Source organism: Tupaia chinensis, unplaced genomic scaffold (genome assembly GCF_000334495.1).
Source record: "Tupaia chinensis unplaced genomic scaffold, TupChi_1.0 Scaffold000515_1, whole genome shotgun sequence".
Taxonomy (NCBI): domain Eukaryota; kingdom Metazoa; phylum Chordata; class Mammalia; order Scandentia; family Tupaiidae; genus Tupaia; species Tupaia belangeri.
Genome location: NW_006160028.1, coordinates 5,757,106 through 5,770,337, shown reverse-complemented (window position 1 = coordinate 5,770,337; position 13,232 = coordinate 5,757,106). Strand labels below are relative to the sequence as shown.

Here is a 13,232-nt window from a genome sequence, read left to right as displayed (position 1 = left end):
ATGAGTTTAGGCCGCGGGGGCGGGGACTCAAACCGCAGTTGACTACATGGGAATCCAGCAACATAGCCATTACGCTAACTGCTGGTCCCCTGGGGCATGATTTCACACATGGCTTTGTACACAGTGCATGATTTTTAGTACATGGTTTCATAGTATTCATTGTAGTTTTCTATATTTAAGTAAAAATTTAAAGTACAGTAATATGGGGCCAGCAAGTGGCATGGAATTTAAGGTAGTTGGATCCCACATGGGGGATTTCATGGTTCAAATCCCAGACCCAGCAGCTTGAAAATCACACTGAGCACATTTGCACGTGTGCCCAAAATCCCAAGAGGAGAATGGAGGAAAAGTGATTGCAGTCTCTCTGTCTCTCTTTGGTGAGAATATGCACCCTATAACAAACAAACAAACAAATAAAAAAACACAAAACACACACAGAAAAACAAAAACCCAAAACCAAAACCCAAAAAACTGAAAAACTAATACATGACACACATGCTTATTGGAGAAAATTAGAAATGCAAAAAAATAGTGTTACAGAAATGGAAACATCTGCAAATCCACTGTAAATGTTTGGGTATTCTTCCTAGGTTGATTTATTTACAAAAAAAAAACCCCAAAAAAACAAAACAGAGAAAAAAAAACAAAGAATGGGAATATTCATATTATTTACATTTTTCCAACTTGCTTTTACTGCTTGATATATTGTATAGTTTCCCATTCATTAAATTGTTTTGAGTAATATCTTTTCAATTAGCTACATAATAATCCATCCTATGGTGACACATTTTTTTTTTTTTTTTGGAGAGATTTTTTTCACTGTAGGGCGCGTGCGCTCGCCAGACAGACAGAGAGAGACTTAGAGACAGAAAGCGAGAAATCACCCCCCAGGGAGGATGGTCACGCCACAATCCCTTCTCCTCCATTCTCCTCTCGGGATCTTGGGCACGCACGCACACGCGCCCGGCGTGAGTTTTAAGCCACCGGGTCCGGGACACGAACCGCGGTCGACTACATGGGAGTCCAGCGACATAGCCATTACGCTAACCGCTGGTTCCCTGGTGACACATTTTTAAAACTAATACCTATTGATCTTTTTGATCTCCAGCTTCTTACTGTTATAAATAACGTATCTCAATGCATTCCGCGTTGTCGAGGTCCCTTCCTTCTCTTTCTAGAGGCAGCAGTGCCCTTGAGTTTTGGGTCACACAGCAGGTGACCCCGTCTGTCCCACGGGGCCTGGCGTCAGGTGGCTTAAGAAGTCCATGAAACAGGTCTGTGTGGGACTGGCCCTTAGGACTAGTTAAGTTTCTAGAACTTTGGGATCCATGAACAATGTAGCAAACCTGCAGGCCACCCCTCTTCTTCCTTTCATTTATTCAAGCCAAGTAGGTTTTCAGGACCCCGAAGGATGCTGGGGCAGGGAGGTGGGCAGTCAGAGATGGCAAGGCCTGGTCTAGATACGAGACACCAGCACCACCGCAACGGTTAGCGGGTAAGGTAGAAAGCGTGCGGGCACCCAGAAAGGGCTGCAGGAGGACTGAGCAGGGATGGTCAGCTCCACACCGAGGAAGCAGCTGGAAGGAGTTCGGAGAGGAGGTTTCACAAGAGGGAAGAGGTTTTCCTTCTTGTTGCTTTTGTTTTGTTTTTGTTACCGGCTTTATTGAGGTCTGTTTTACAGGTCATGAAATTCAGGCACTGTAAGTATATAATTCAATGAGTTTCAGTAAGTGTTTGGAGTGGCGCACCGTTACTGTGAATCAGCCTGAGAGTGTTTCCACCCCCTGGTAAGCGTGCTCATACCTCTTTGCAGCTGCTCTTCATTCCCACGCTCATCCCTGGGCCTCCACGAATTGGCTTTCCGTCTGTACGTGTTAGGGTTAGGTTACACGTGGATGGAAGCTGAACCGGAAATTAAGATGACAGCAAGGAAAGTGGGGATGCAGGTGGTTGCTGGTCTTTATTTATTTATTTTTTAATTTATTATTTTTTTTTTTTAGTTTTTTGCCACAGGGTACACATTAGAGAGATGGAAAGAGACAGAGAAAGTGAGAAATCAACCCCCAAGGGGGATGGCCTTGCAATCCTTTTTCCTCCATTCTCCTGGGGGATTTTGGGCACCCATGCACACACACTCGGCATGATTTTCAAGCCGCCAGGTCTGGGACTAGAACTGTGGTCAGCCATGTGGGAATCCAGCGCCTTAACCACTATGCCACCTGCTGGCCCCTGTGGTTGCTTCTTTACTGCAGAGAAACAGCTCCACAGCCTCTGACTTTGCCATTGCTAGTGAAATTCCAAACTCAGAAACTTCAAACAACCCCTGGGGGCTCTGCACCTACCGGAAGCCCGGTTTCTGCCTTCAGCTGGAAAAGGCATTTCTTTCCTTTGACCTTTCAGTGGCCAGATTCCTGCACTTCCTGCAGTGCCTAGGCCCACTCAGGTGGCTGGCTTTGAGAACCTGTGTGGCTGTCAATTCTCTGGTCTGCCAGTCACAGGCAAGCTGGGTGGGGGAGGCCCAGGGGATCAGGCCTTGAGTGCCTGGAGGCCTGCTGGGCAGTTGCTGAGGATGCAACAGATTAACCGGGTGGGGGTAGGGGTGTGGTGGGGATTTTCCCTCTCTTTCTTTCTCTGTCCCTCTCTGATCAAACTAGAAAATAATAATAATAAATAAAGTTAAAAAAAATGATCTCTGCCCTCCTTAGACCCAAACCCTAAAAAGTGAGAGGTGATTGCAGAATATCTTGTGCTTGGCCTGCCTGCCTTTATATAACCAGGCATATCTCAAAATGATCTGCACAAGATTCTTTTAAGTGACATAGGAGTAAATAAATATATGAAACTAGAAATGGAAAATTATTGATGACAACATGCATGCTTAAGCCACTATGCAGTATATTCTGGATGGAAAACCACATTTTGTATGCTGTGATGATGAATGAATGTAAATTAAGTTTAAAAAAGTTCAGAAAAAAAACTAAAACTGTTTTTCTAACGCTGCATTATCCAAACGCTAACGCAAACGCAAATGCAAACACAAACACAAGAACTAACGTAAACACTAACTCAAGCCCTAACGCTAACGCTAAGGCAGACACAAGCGCTAACGCTAACGCAAAATGCTAACCGTTAAGGCTAACGCAACCGCTAACGCTAAGGCTAATGCAAACGCAAAACGCTAACGCAAACGCAAAAGGCTAACGCGAACGCTAATGCAGACGCAAAGAGCTAACGCTAATGCAGACGCAAGCGCTAACGCAGACAGACGCAAAGCCAACGCTAACGCTAACGCCAATGCAAACAAGAACGCAGACCGAAGTGCTAACGGGAACATAAATGCTAACGTAAACGCTAACGCAAGCGTAAACACGTTAATGTAAACGCTGACGGTAAAACCAATCTTTTTTTGTCTTTTTTCTTTTTTAAAAAATTGCTTGATTGAGCCAATATACAGTGTATTCTGGATGGAAAATCTCATTTTGTATGCTGTAATGATGTACAGTGAATGAATGTAAATAAATAAATTTAAATAAAAAGTGGTATTCATTAAACAAATAATAATACATTTTTGATGCAGAAAAATAACAAATAAAAATCCAAAGTGTCTCACCTGACGGTAACTGCTGTTGCATTGGGGGGGTATGTACTGGCTGTCTTTGATTTTATTTGTTTTAACGTCTGTGGGATTTTGTTGGCCTCTGTAAAACCCCCATGGCGGGAGGAGATGTTTCAGATCATCAGGCACCATCCTGCCCTCCCGGCCTGGGGCTCCTCCTCGGCCTCAGTACCGGCTGCTGGCACTGTGGACCGGCTGTTCTTGTTCCCTCTGTCCATGAGCCCCACGCTCCGCTCTGGGGACAAGCTGGCTCTATATGGGACTGTCTGCTCTGGAAAGGAAGACAGCCAGCCAGAAGCTACTGACAGCCAGAAACTAAAGGGTGTCCGGACTGCAGGTCGTGACACATCTCAGGGTTACTCAGATTTATAGATGCTTGTCCCATTAATCATTTAGTAATGACTCTCCCAACTGAGGCAATTAAGCAGACCTAGGATTAAAGAAAGAGCCCCATATACATTTCACATCTGTCTAATTACCCTCAAGTTCAGGGATCCTGGAAGAATGTGAAAAATGAACTTCGGTTTTTCTCTTTTGTGCTTCGTATTTTTCTCTGTGTTTGGCTTCAGCCCCACAGGGAGGCAGCCCCTGGTGTGTGTCTGCACGTACATGTGTGCATGCGTGTGACGCTCAGGGGCCAGGCTCAGAGGGAAGGGCATTGATTCTGGAAGCCTTAGGGGCTGGGTGTGAAACTGGGGCCAGGGCTGCCTGAGTGAGAAGGAGGATGGGGAGCAGAGACTGCTGGGACCAGGGTTGGGGGAGGGAAGTGGGGCAGGGGCTCCCTGGACTTGACCCGAAGAGGGCTGGAGAGACTCTGACCCTTAGCTGAAAAGCAGGGGACGGCAGGATGCCATGGACATCACAGGGCAGCCCCCGTGCCCTGCACTGCGCTCCCACAGCTGCACACTCCCATTCAGTCCCCCCAACTCGGGCTGGGCATCACCAAGCAGATCCAGGCATATAGAAATTAGATCCCTGAGAGGCCACGTGATGTGTTCAAAGTCACAGCTGATGAGCTGCGGCCGGGGTCTGAGTCCAGGTGTTGGCCTCAGTGTCCTTTCGGTTCCCCCTACCCCACGCTGCGGTTCACTCCTGTGGCCCGGGCCGCACACTCCACGGTTCAGTCACAGAAGCAGAAACCAGTGTTAATTTCCCACGGCTAAGGGACTAAGACACCCTGCTCCCTGCAGGGAATAGGGATGGTAATGAAAGGATTCCAGAGATCCACTGATGTGGGAAAAGGGAGTTCTGGCCCCAACGTCCTTTCTGGGGCGGGCCCTGAGCACGGATCTACTTGCTGCGGAGCCCCTCCCAGCACAGGGCCTGGTTTCCAGGGAGGGCGTGTCCAGTTTCTGTGACCCTCCTCCAGGACGAGAGGATGGAGGCACACCAGCCTCAAGCAAAGGAGTGAGGCAGAAAGGGGAAAGCCCAGGCTGTGAGCAGGGCAGCAGGGACCTAGACACGAAAGACCCGGATGGAGGAGCTGACCGGGCAGATCCCAGTGCCCTAGGACAGCGGTGTTCAGAGCGAGGGTGACAGCCCCCTGCAGGGAGGAGAGGCCACTCCGGGGTCCCGAGCACTGGACGTTTTGAGGGAATCAGTGTCTGAGTCGCAGCTTCTGATGGTGCTGTTTCCTGAAGCTGATCTTCCCTGGAGGTACCTGGGTGTAGTTTAGCTCTCTCCTAACTTGATAAAGCAAGTTCTCACCCTGTGGAGGCTGGCGGGGTAAGCCCCCAGGCCACCACACAAGGGGAGACCTCTTCTAAGGATTAACCAAGGCCCTCAAAACCTCTTAGGGAACAAACCTTTCCAGTTCCTGTGCATATTTTGTTAAAGGGCTTTAGAAATGGGAACGTTGGCTCAGGCTGAGATACTCTGAATCCAGATTTATATTAGACTAGAGTGGTAATTAATTCGAGTGGAGCAATAATTTTTTCTTAGTTTCCCCTTTTTAGGTGGCCTCTTTCAAAAAAAAAAAAAAGAAAAAATTATTTATTTTTAATTCGACCAGAGACAGACAGAGTGAAAGAAAGAGAGAAGGAAAGTCAGAAAGCAATCCACCAGGTCTGGGATTTGAAGCACGGTTAGCCATGTGGGAGTCCAGCGCCCTTAACCACCAGCCACCTGCTGGCCCCTTTTTTTCTTAGTTTTTACTTATTTATTTTTCCATGACCAAAAACAGGCAGACAGACAGACAGAAAGACAGGCACCTGCAACAGGTCTTAATGTTGTAATCTATCCCCAATTTAGACAGCCCTGGATTATGGACACACACGTGTCTTGTGTACTCAGGTGTACTCAGGGAGGTCTCCAGACCTGAACCCAGACTAGACCCACTTTTTTTTTGTTTTCTTTTTAAACACAATCTTTAGTTAAGAACTTTAGGACCAGCAGATGGTGTAATGATTATGTTGCTGGATTCCCACGTGGTTGGCTGTGGTTTGAGTCCCAGACCTGGAGGCTTAAAACTCACGCTGGGCATGTGTGCGTGTGTACCCAAGATCCCGAGAGGAGAATGGAGAAGGGACTGTGGCATGGCCATATCCCCAGCGGGTGATTTCTTGTTTTCTGTCTCTGTCCCTCTGACTGTCCAGTGAGTGCATGTGCCCCTTAAGAAAAAAGCTATTAAAAAAAAAAAAAGAAAAGAACTTTAACTCTTCCTTTGCCCAAACAAAATTCTAATGTTTCCTGGGACTATCATGTTTTTCAAGATACACTGAAAAAAAAATACAGTATGTGATATTTTTCATATTTGTACATATTGTTTAATATAGCAGTTACAAGTTATCAAATCATTTCACAAATTATTGAGTTGTTGGAAAAACAGAAAAATTTAGCCTAGATGTGGTTGATCTTCATCTTATTTCATCATGTAAAATGTTTCATATTTTCTTTTTTTTTAAAGAATTATTTTATTTTAACTTTATTATTATCATTATTATTTTCCAGTTTGATCAGAGAGAGGAGAGAGAGAGAGAGAGAGAGAGAGAGGAAGTGAGAGAGCAAGCCACCAGGTCCGAGACTTGAACCGTGGTCGGCCATGTGGGAGTCCGGTGCCTTTAACCACCATGCCACTTGCCGGCCCCAAATGTTTCATATTTTCTACCTCCCATTTCAGATATACTGAGCACAGATCTTGTTTAAATGAAATTTATCTTTCTCTTTCATAAATGTATACAAAAATTTAACCATAATGTACAGTGAAATTAGTGGAATTATTTCTGATTTTTATGTAGTTAATTCCCAAAGCCATTCACCAGAGTTCAAAGAAGTATGCATTTATCCAACTCCTCACTTCCTAAAAAACTTAGTTTTGGCTTCACATTCACATTTCACTACAATCATGTATATCTTACCTAATTTTAGAACAGTACCTTGAGAAGTTTATTCTAGAATTTATTTTCTGGTATGTTCCATAGTATTATTTGAAATGCCCATTAACCCATTTCTATAGTCAAAGCATTGACATAAAATAATCCCGTTTAACAGTAAGGATTGGTTTGATAGTTTAGTCACATGATATGTTTTTTATAAGTTGAATAAACTGAATTTGAAGAATCCAGATTTTGTGAAAATATATTTAAGGCAAGTGATAAAAGTATTTTATTAAAAATGTTGTATTGCTTGGGACCAGCAGTTAGTGTAATGGCTATGTCACTGGACTCCCATGTAGTCGACTGCGGTTCGCGTCCCGGACCCAGTGGCTTAAAACTCATGCCGGGCGCATGTGCGTGTGTGCCCAAGATCCTGAGAGGAGAATGGATTGCAGCGTGGCCATCCCCCCGGGGGGTGATTTCTCGCTTTCTGTCTCTCTGTCTCTCTCTCTGTCTGTCTGGAGAGCACATGCCCCCTATAGCAAAATCCTCTCAAAATAAATAAATAAATAAAAGTTTTATTGGCCAAGCCTAATTAAATGAATGGATTTAGATTTCCCAACCCTATCTGAAAATAATGAGTTAAAATAAGTGCGTCTAAGGGAAATAGTAACGGTCTGATTAACTGTTGTATAATAAATCTTAGTAGAACTTCTTGGTGTTCTTTCCAAGAAAACGATGAGGAGAATAACTCTAGAGACTGGGTAAAAATTGTAAGTTGGGACCAGCAGATGGTGTAATGTCTACGTGGCTGGACTCCCATTTAGTTGACTGCGGTTCAAATCCCGGACCTGGTGGCTTAAACTCACGCCGGGCCCGTGTGCCCAAGATCCCGAGAGGAGAATGGAGGAGAAGGGATTGCAGTGTGGCCATCCTCCCTGGGGGGTGATTTCTCGCTTTCTGTCTCTCTCGGTCTTTCTGGAGAGCGCATATGCCCTGTAGCAAAAAACCTCTCAAAACAAAAACAAAAACAAAACAAAGCAAAACAATTGTAAGTAATATGGCTTCTGGTTTTTTTTTTGTTTTGTTTTGTTTTGTTTTGTTTTTTTTACCAAAACTGTATTAGGGTTTGCTATGTTATTGTTAGGCGTGTATTGCAATAGTTTAGAGGATTAAATGGTGGTATTGCTAGAACAAAATGCCCTCCACCCCCATCTGCTGATGTGACTAGGGTCTCTCAGAGCTGATATCTAAGCCACCAGGACAACAGGCATAGAACGGATGCTGAGCCCTGACTCATCAAAGCAACTTGTCACTCTGCTCTGTGACCTCGTTGGGTAAAACGCCAACCCTATTTTTCTCATAAGAAATGTGTTTGGGGCCAGCCAGGTGGTGTGGTGGTTAAGGCAGCTGGATCCCCCACGGCCAGCTGTGTGGTTGGAGTCCCTAGACTCAGAAACTTGAAAACTTGCAGGTTGTGTGTGTATGTGTGTGTGCACCCAAAATCTCAAGAGGAAAATGGAGAAGGGACTGTGGCGTGGTCACCCCCTCAGGGGGTGCTTTTACAGGTTTTCTCTCTTTCTGTCTCTCTCTGGCAAGCAAACACGCCCTATAGAAAAAAAAAAAAAAGAAAAAGAAAAAAGAAATGTGTCTGTGGCCCAGCTGTGGTAGAATGTGCTTATTGACAGCGCTACTCAGACCAAGGGCACCTGGGAGGCTGGAGCCAATTCCCAGCCCACCATGAAAAGCCAGGATCGGTGATACGACTGCGTCCCCACCCACTCAAGAGGGTGAAACTCAGTCTTCGCACACACAAAACAAGTATTTATAATACAAATTTGCTTTGAAGGTTTTATCATTATTACATTGTATGTTTCTATCTTGATTGATTACATGCTGCTCATAATTTAACAATAACTCGATCCAGAATAAAACATTTAAGTACTTAGAACTTTATAGCCATTGAAAAGCAGAAATTTAAAAATAATATTCATGTGTTTGTTACAAGGAATATGCTTGGATAATCCAACAAGATACATTCAAGCATAAAATTGCCTCGTATTAGGATAAAATTCTGTGTGAGAAGTGGAATGGTGAGTTAAAGAGAAAAACCAAAAATCTAAAAATCTGAATGTTGAAGAGCCTGTTCATGTATTTTAAAACGAAAGGTGGAGTGTCACGTTAATAGAGACATGAAGTATTTGGGAACGTCATGACGCATTTTTGCATAGCAAAATACACCATGCCTTTTGGACAACCTAACAGAAGGGTGGTTGCCAGGAGCTGGGGGTGGCGGTCGGGGAGAATGGGAGTTATTGTTTAAACAGGTATAGAGCTTCTGAGTCACAAGATGAGAGGGTTTGGGGACTGGATGGAGGAGAGGGCTGCCACAGCAATATGAATCTACTTAATGCCCTTAAGCCACCCTCTCGCAAATGGTCAAAGTGGTCAATTCCACATTATGTGTATTTCACCGCAATTAAAAACCAGGAGATGACAGCAGGATCAAAGCGTTAGGATATCCGATGTATTAGATACATTCAGAAGAGTAATAGAACTGTTTTATTTTAAAATGTCAGTATGTGGAGTGTGCTGCAAGTCACATGCTTTGCAACTACTGAATATTTAACTTAGAATAAAAAGTTTAGGGTTTCATTTAGTATACATAAGAAGATCCATACATTTTGAAATGGTTTTAGAGGTTCTCTAGCAAGAACACAGGACGGCTTTACTCCAGAAAACTCTGGGATGTCCCTGAAGTATTTCTGCAGTTTCACCAAACTGGAGTGCTTCCCACTCAAAGTGAAGATTTAGACGGCCTGAGGGGAGTCAGCACTCTTGCAGGTTTTATATCGGAGCTCCTGGTGACATTTAATTTAAAGAGCAAGGGAAGGAACTGGGGGTGGGAGAGAGGTAGAGAGGAGAGAGAGGAGGAGAGGAGAAAGGGGAAGGAGAATGGGAGAGAGAGAGAGAGAAAGAGGAAGGAAGAACATTTTAAAAATAAAAAGGGCTTTGAAACCATTGCTCTAGAGCAGGCTTCTGAACAGGGAATAACAACACACCCCAGCCTGTTGGCTCTGTCCAGTGCATGGGGACTATTGACTTCTCTGTGTCCTCTTTGCAGGCCAGCTCTATTAAGCCATGACCTCCTTCTGCAAACTCCTCTGTGCCCCTTCAGGTGGGGCCCTTTCCTCTAGCTTCTTTCTATTGGGTTGTTGGAAAAGTCACGGTGCATAGAAATATAGCATGACTTTTACGACAACCCCATAGTCTGTTGCTATAAGCTTCCTGGTGCCAGGAAAGTTCATTGTAGACGCTGTGGTTAGAATCCTGACTCCTACCAGAGACGCAGTGCACTCCTTCCAGCAACGAGCACCTATGCTAGGGGCAGAGGTATACCCAGGGAGATGCAGCCAACATGAAGGCGGGGCTCTGAGCCCAGCACAGGACGTCAGAAGCCTATATAGTCACCACTGTCTCCGAGACTCCCCTAGGGAGGTGTAACACTGGGGTCTGACACGCTATGGGCTCTGTACGGCCAACCCAGCCAGAATTTCTTCTAGCCTTGGAGGTGATGGTTGGTTCTTGGAGCATCTGAGGAAGTAGCTGACATGTGTTGGGGACCATGCATGAGAAAAACATGTCCTTCAGTCATTAGGATTATGTTCCATCCAGAGAAACGCTCCTTGATAGACATGTGGGAAATGAGAAGGAGGAGGCCACCACGAATTTGTCTCCTGCATCAGGCCCCAGGCTCACTCCAGGGCATGTGTTGGGGATTAATGATACTATTCAAATGATCTCTCTCTCTCCTCTCGCCTCCAGTGAGTCCGTTGATTCCAGAGGTTATGTGTGGGTATAATGTGGCTACCTCTTCAAATCCTGGTGACGGATAGCTGTGAGGACTTGGGTTGTCTGCTCCTCTCTTCTTTAAATTGCTCCTTCTCCCATCTCTGCAGATTGGAAATGACTGCAGATTCTTTGAAGCCCCTCCCATCAATAGGTGGAGCCTGTTTCCCTCCCCCTTAAACCTGGTCTTACTTCTGACCTGCTTTAACAGGTAGGACGCTCCAGAAGTGATGCTAGGTGTGTTCCGAATCTAGACCTCAAGAAGCCTTGGCCATCCTGCCATTGCTACCTGGGAACTGTGCTGCCATGTGTACGGGACTGTCGGAGAGCTGTGAGGAGACACGGGGCACCCTGACTGACATGCTCAGGCTGGGGTGTGAGGCTATTCCAGAGCATCCAGGCCCCGTTGAGCCGTCAGCTACTGGGAGGTGCTACAGTGAGCACAGACGGAAAACCACTGCTGGTCTCAGCCCACATTGTTGACTTGCAAAACTGTGTTGATGGCAATGCCCTTTGACGCATTTACATCTTGGAACTATCTGTTAGTTATTATGGAGATGACTGTTTACAGAAATCTGTGCTCCCTTCTATACTGTGAGCTTGTGGTTGGGAGGTGGCTGCTCAGTCAGGGACTGCATTTCCCAGCTCCCTCTGTGTCAGATGTGGCCCCCACGTAGCTGGCTCCTGCCACTGTGTGGAAATGATGGGTGATACCTCTGGGCTGTGGCTTTAGGAGTTGGTGGGGATTCTCCACTCTTCTCTTTCCCCTTGTGTTGACAGTAAGCAGAGGACTCCTAGGTTCTAGGGGTTGGTGAAACCACAAAATCCAATGAACCTGAGTTCCTGGTCACCGTGTAGCAAATTGCTTTCAACGAGGAATGCCAACATCAAGCTGCTGGAAGAGTGTAAACTTCTGTTGAGTTCAGACTCAGGTGTGGGATGTTTATCAGAGCAGGTAATAACTCAAGAGCTCGTAACGATACATTGCTATCAGCCACTGTTCCAAGCACTTTGCATTTATCCACCCCCTTGGCCTCCCAACAGCCCCGCCAGGAAGGTACTACTATCTTCACTTGACAGAGAAGAAAACTGGGACTCTGAGGGATTGAGACAAAGGTGCACATCCAGAATGAAGGGAGACTGAGGACTGATTTGGGAAATTGATGTCACCACCTGTGCACGAGGGGCCCAGTCCTTGCCTCATAACTGGCTCACTGGGTTCTCCGGCCCACTCTGGCTCCCAGTTTTCTCATCCATAAGAGGATTTGGGAGTGACAGGGCTGAAATCCGTGAGCTTCCCTCTATAGCTTTGACAACCTGGGTTTCTCTGGTTCCTTAGTTTGCAATAAAGACCCAGGCAAAGGTGGGTGGAGTCATGAAGGGAGTTCGTGATGGAGGAGGAAGGTGTGTGCTTCTCCAGCCCTCAGAGTGCAGCCTGGTCTCCAGGCTCTTCTGCAGGCAGCAGGTGACTGGGATTGGAGGTGAGGCTGGATGACTCAGCTATTGAAGGACAGGAGCTAATATGTGTGATCCCTGCCCCTGTAGTGGATCCCAGGTCTGTCATGCCCCTCCTCAGCACTGCTGGGAAGTTTGTACTCGGTGATGGGTGCTCACTTGTTGCCACCCGGAGAGGCACTAACTGAGGGGTTGGTAATGTCTTATCTTAAGATAAGGGAGATGGAGACATAGCCTGAAAAAGTAGGTCAGGTAGGGAAGTAGAGTGCCCTTTGCCCTCTGTGTTGGAGAGGAGTGCAAACCCCAAAGAGGTGACACAACCTACCCAATTTGCCCTGCCTGCTGTGGGACGGCTTAGTGTCCAGCTTTGGCTGCCAGTCCAGGGCTTTTTTCCAGCGTCATCCTGCCTGTAAGATTTGGGCTGGAGTTAGCAAATTGAGGTCTGGGCTGCATTCGCCGTCTGTACAGTTTCAGCTTGCTCAGACATGCACGGGGCATTTAGGAGAGGTCTGGATTCCCCTCCTCCGTTGTGAGACACCAGCTGCATTGTTCAGTGAGAAGCCTTCATGTACTTCTCTGGGAGGGGTTGGAGACTGGATAAAATAGCCTTTAAGGTCCTGGTGGGTCTCTTCCTGTAGGAAGGGAAGAGATGTTTTGGTATATATATATATATATTTCTCTGAATTCCATACGTGCGTGCACGCATATTTATCTCAGCAAGCTTCAGAGCCCAATTCTTCCAAAATGAGCCCAACTAGGTAAAGAAGTGGTGTTGACAAGAGCCTGTGGCTACGGTGCTCGCTTCGGCAGCACATAAACTAAAATTGGAACGATACAGAGAAGACTAGCATGGCCCCTGCGCAAGGATGACACGCAAATTCGTGAAGCGTTCCATATTTTTACATGTATAGTATTCTCAACTGGATTGGTCTGAGAAGTACTTCATGATGGGCAAAGTCTTTTTACAAGCAAAATGAGAAATAGTGATTGACTGTTTT

At 45.9% G+C, this 13,232-nt stretch overlaps 1 non-coding gene across 1 annotated transcript; it reads left to right on the top strand.

Moving 5' to 3' along the window:
* Nucleotides 1-13,028: 13,028 nt before the first annotated feature.
* On the top strand, nucleotides 13,029-13,135 carry LOC114009318 (U6 spliceosomal RNA). Its single transcript, XR_003550762.1, has one exon. It is a non-coding gene; the product is annotated as a U6 spliceosomal RNA (small nuclear RNA).
* Nucleotides 13,136-13,232: the final 97 nt, after the last annotated feature.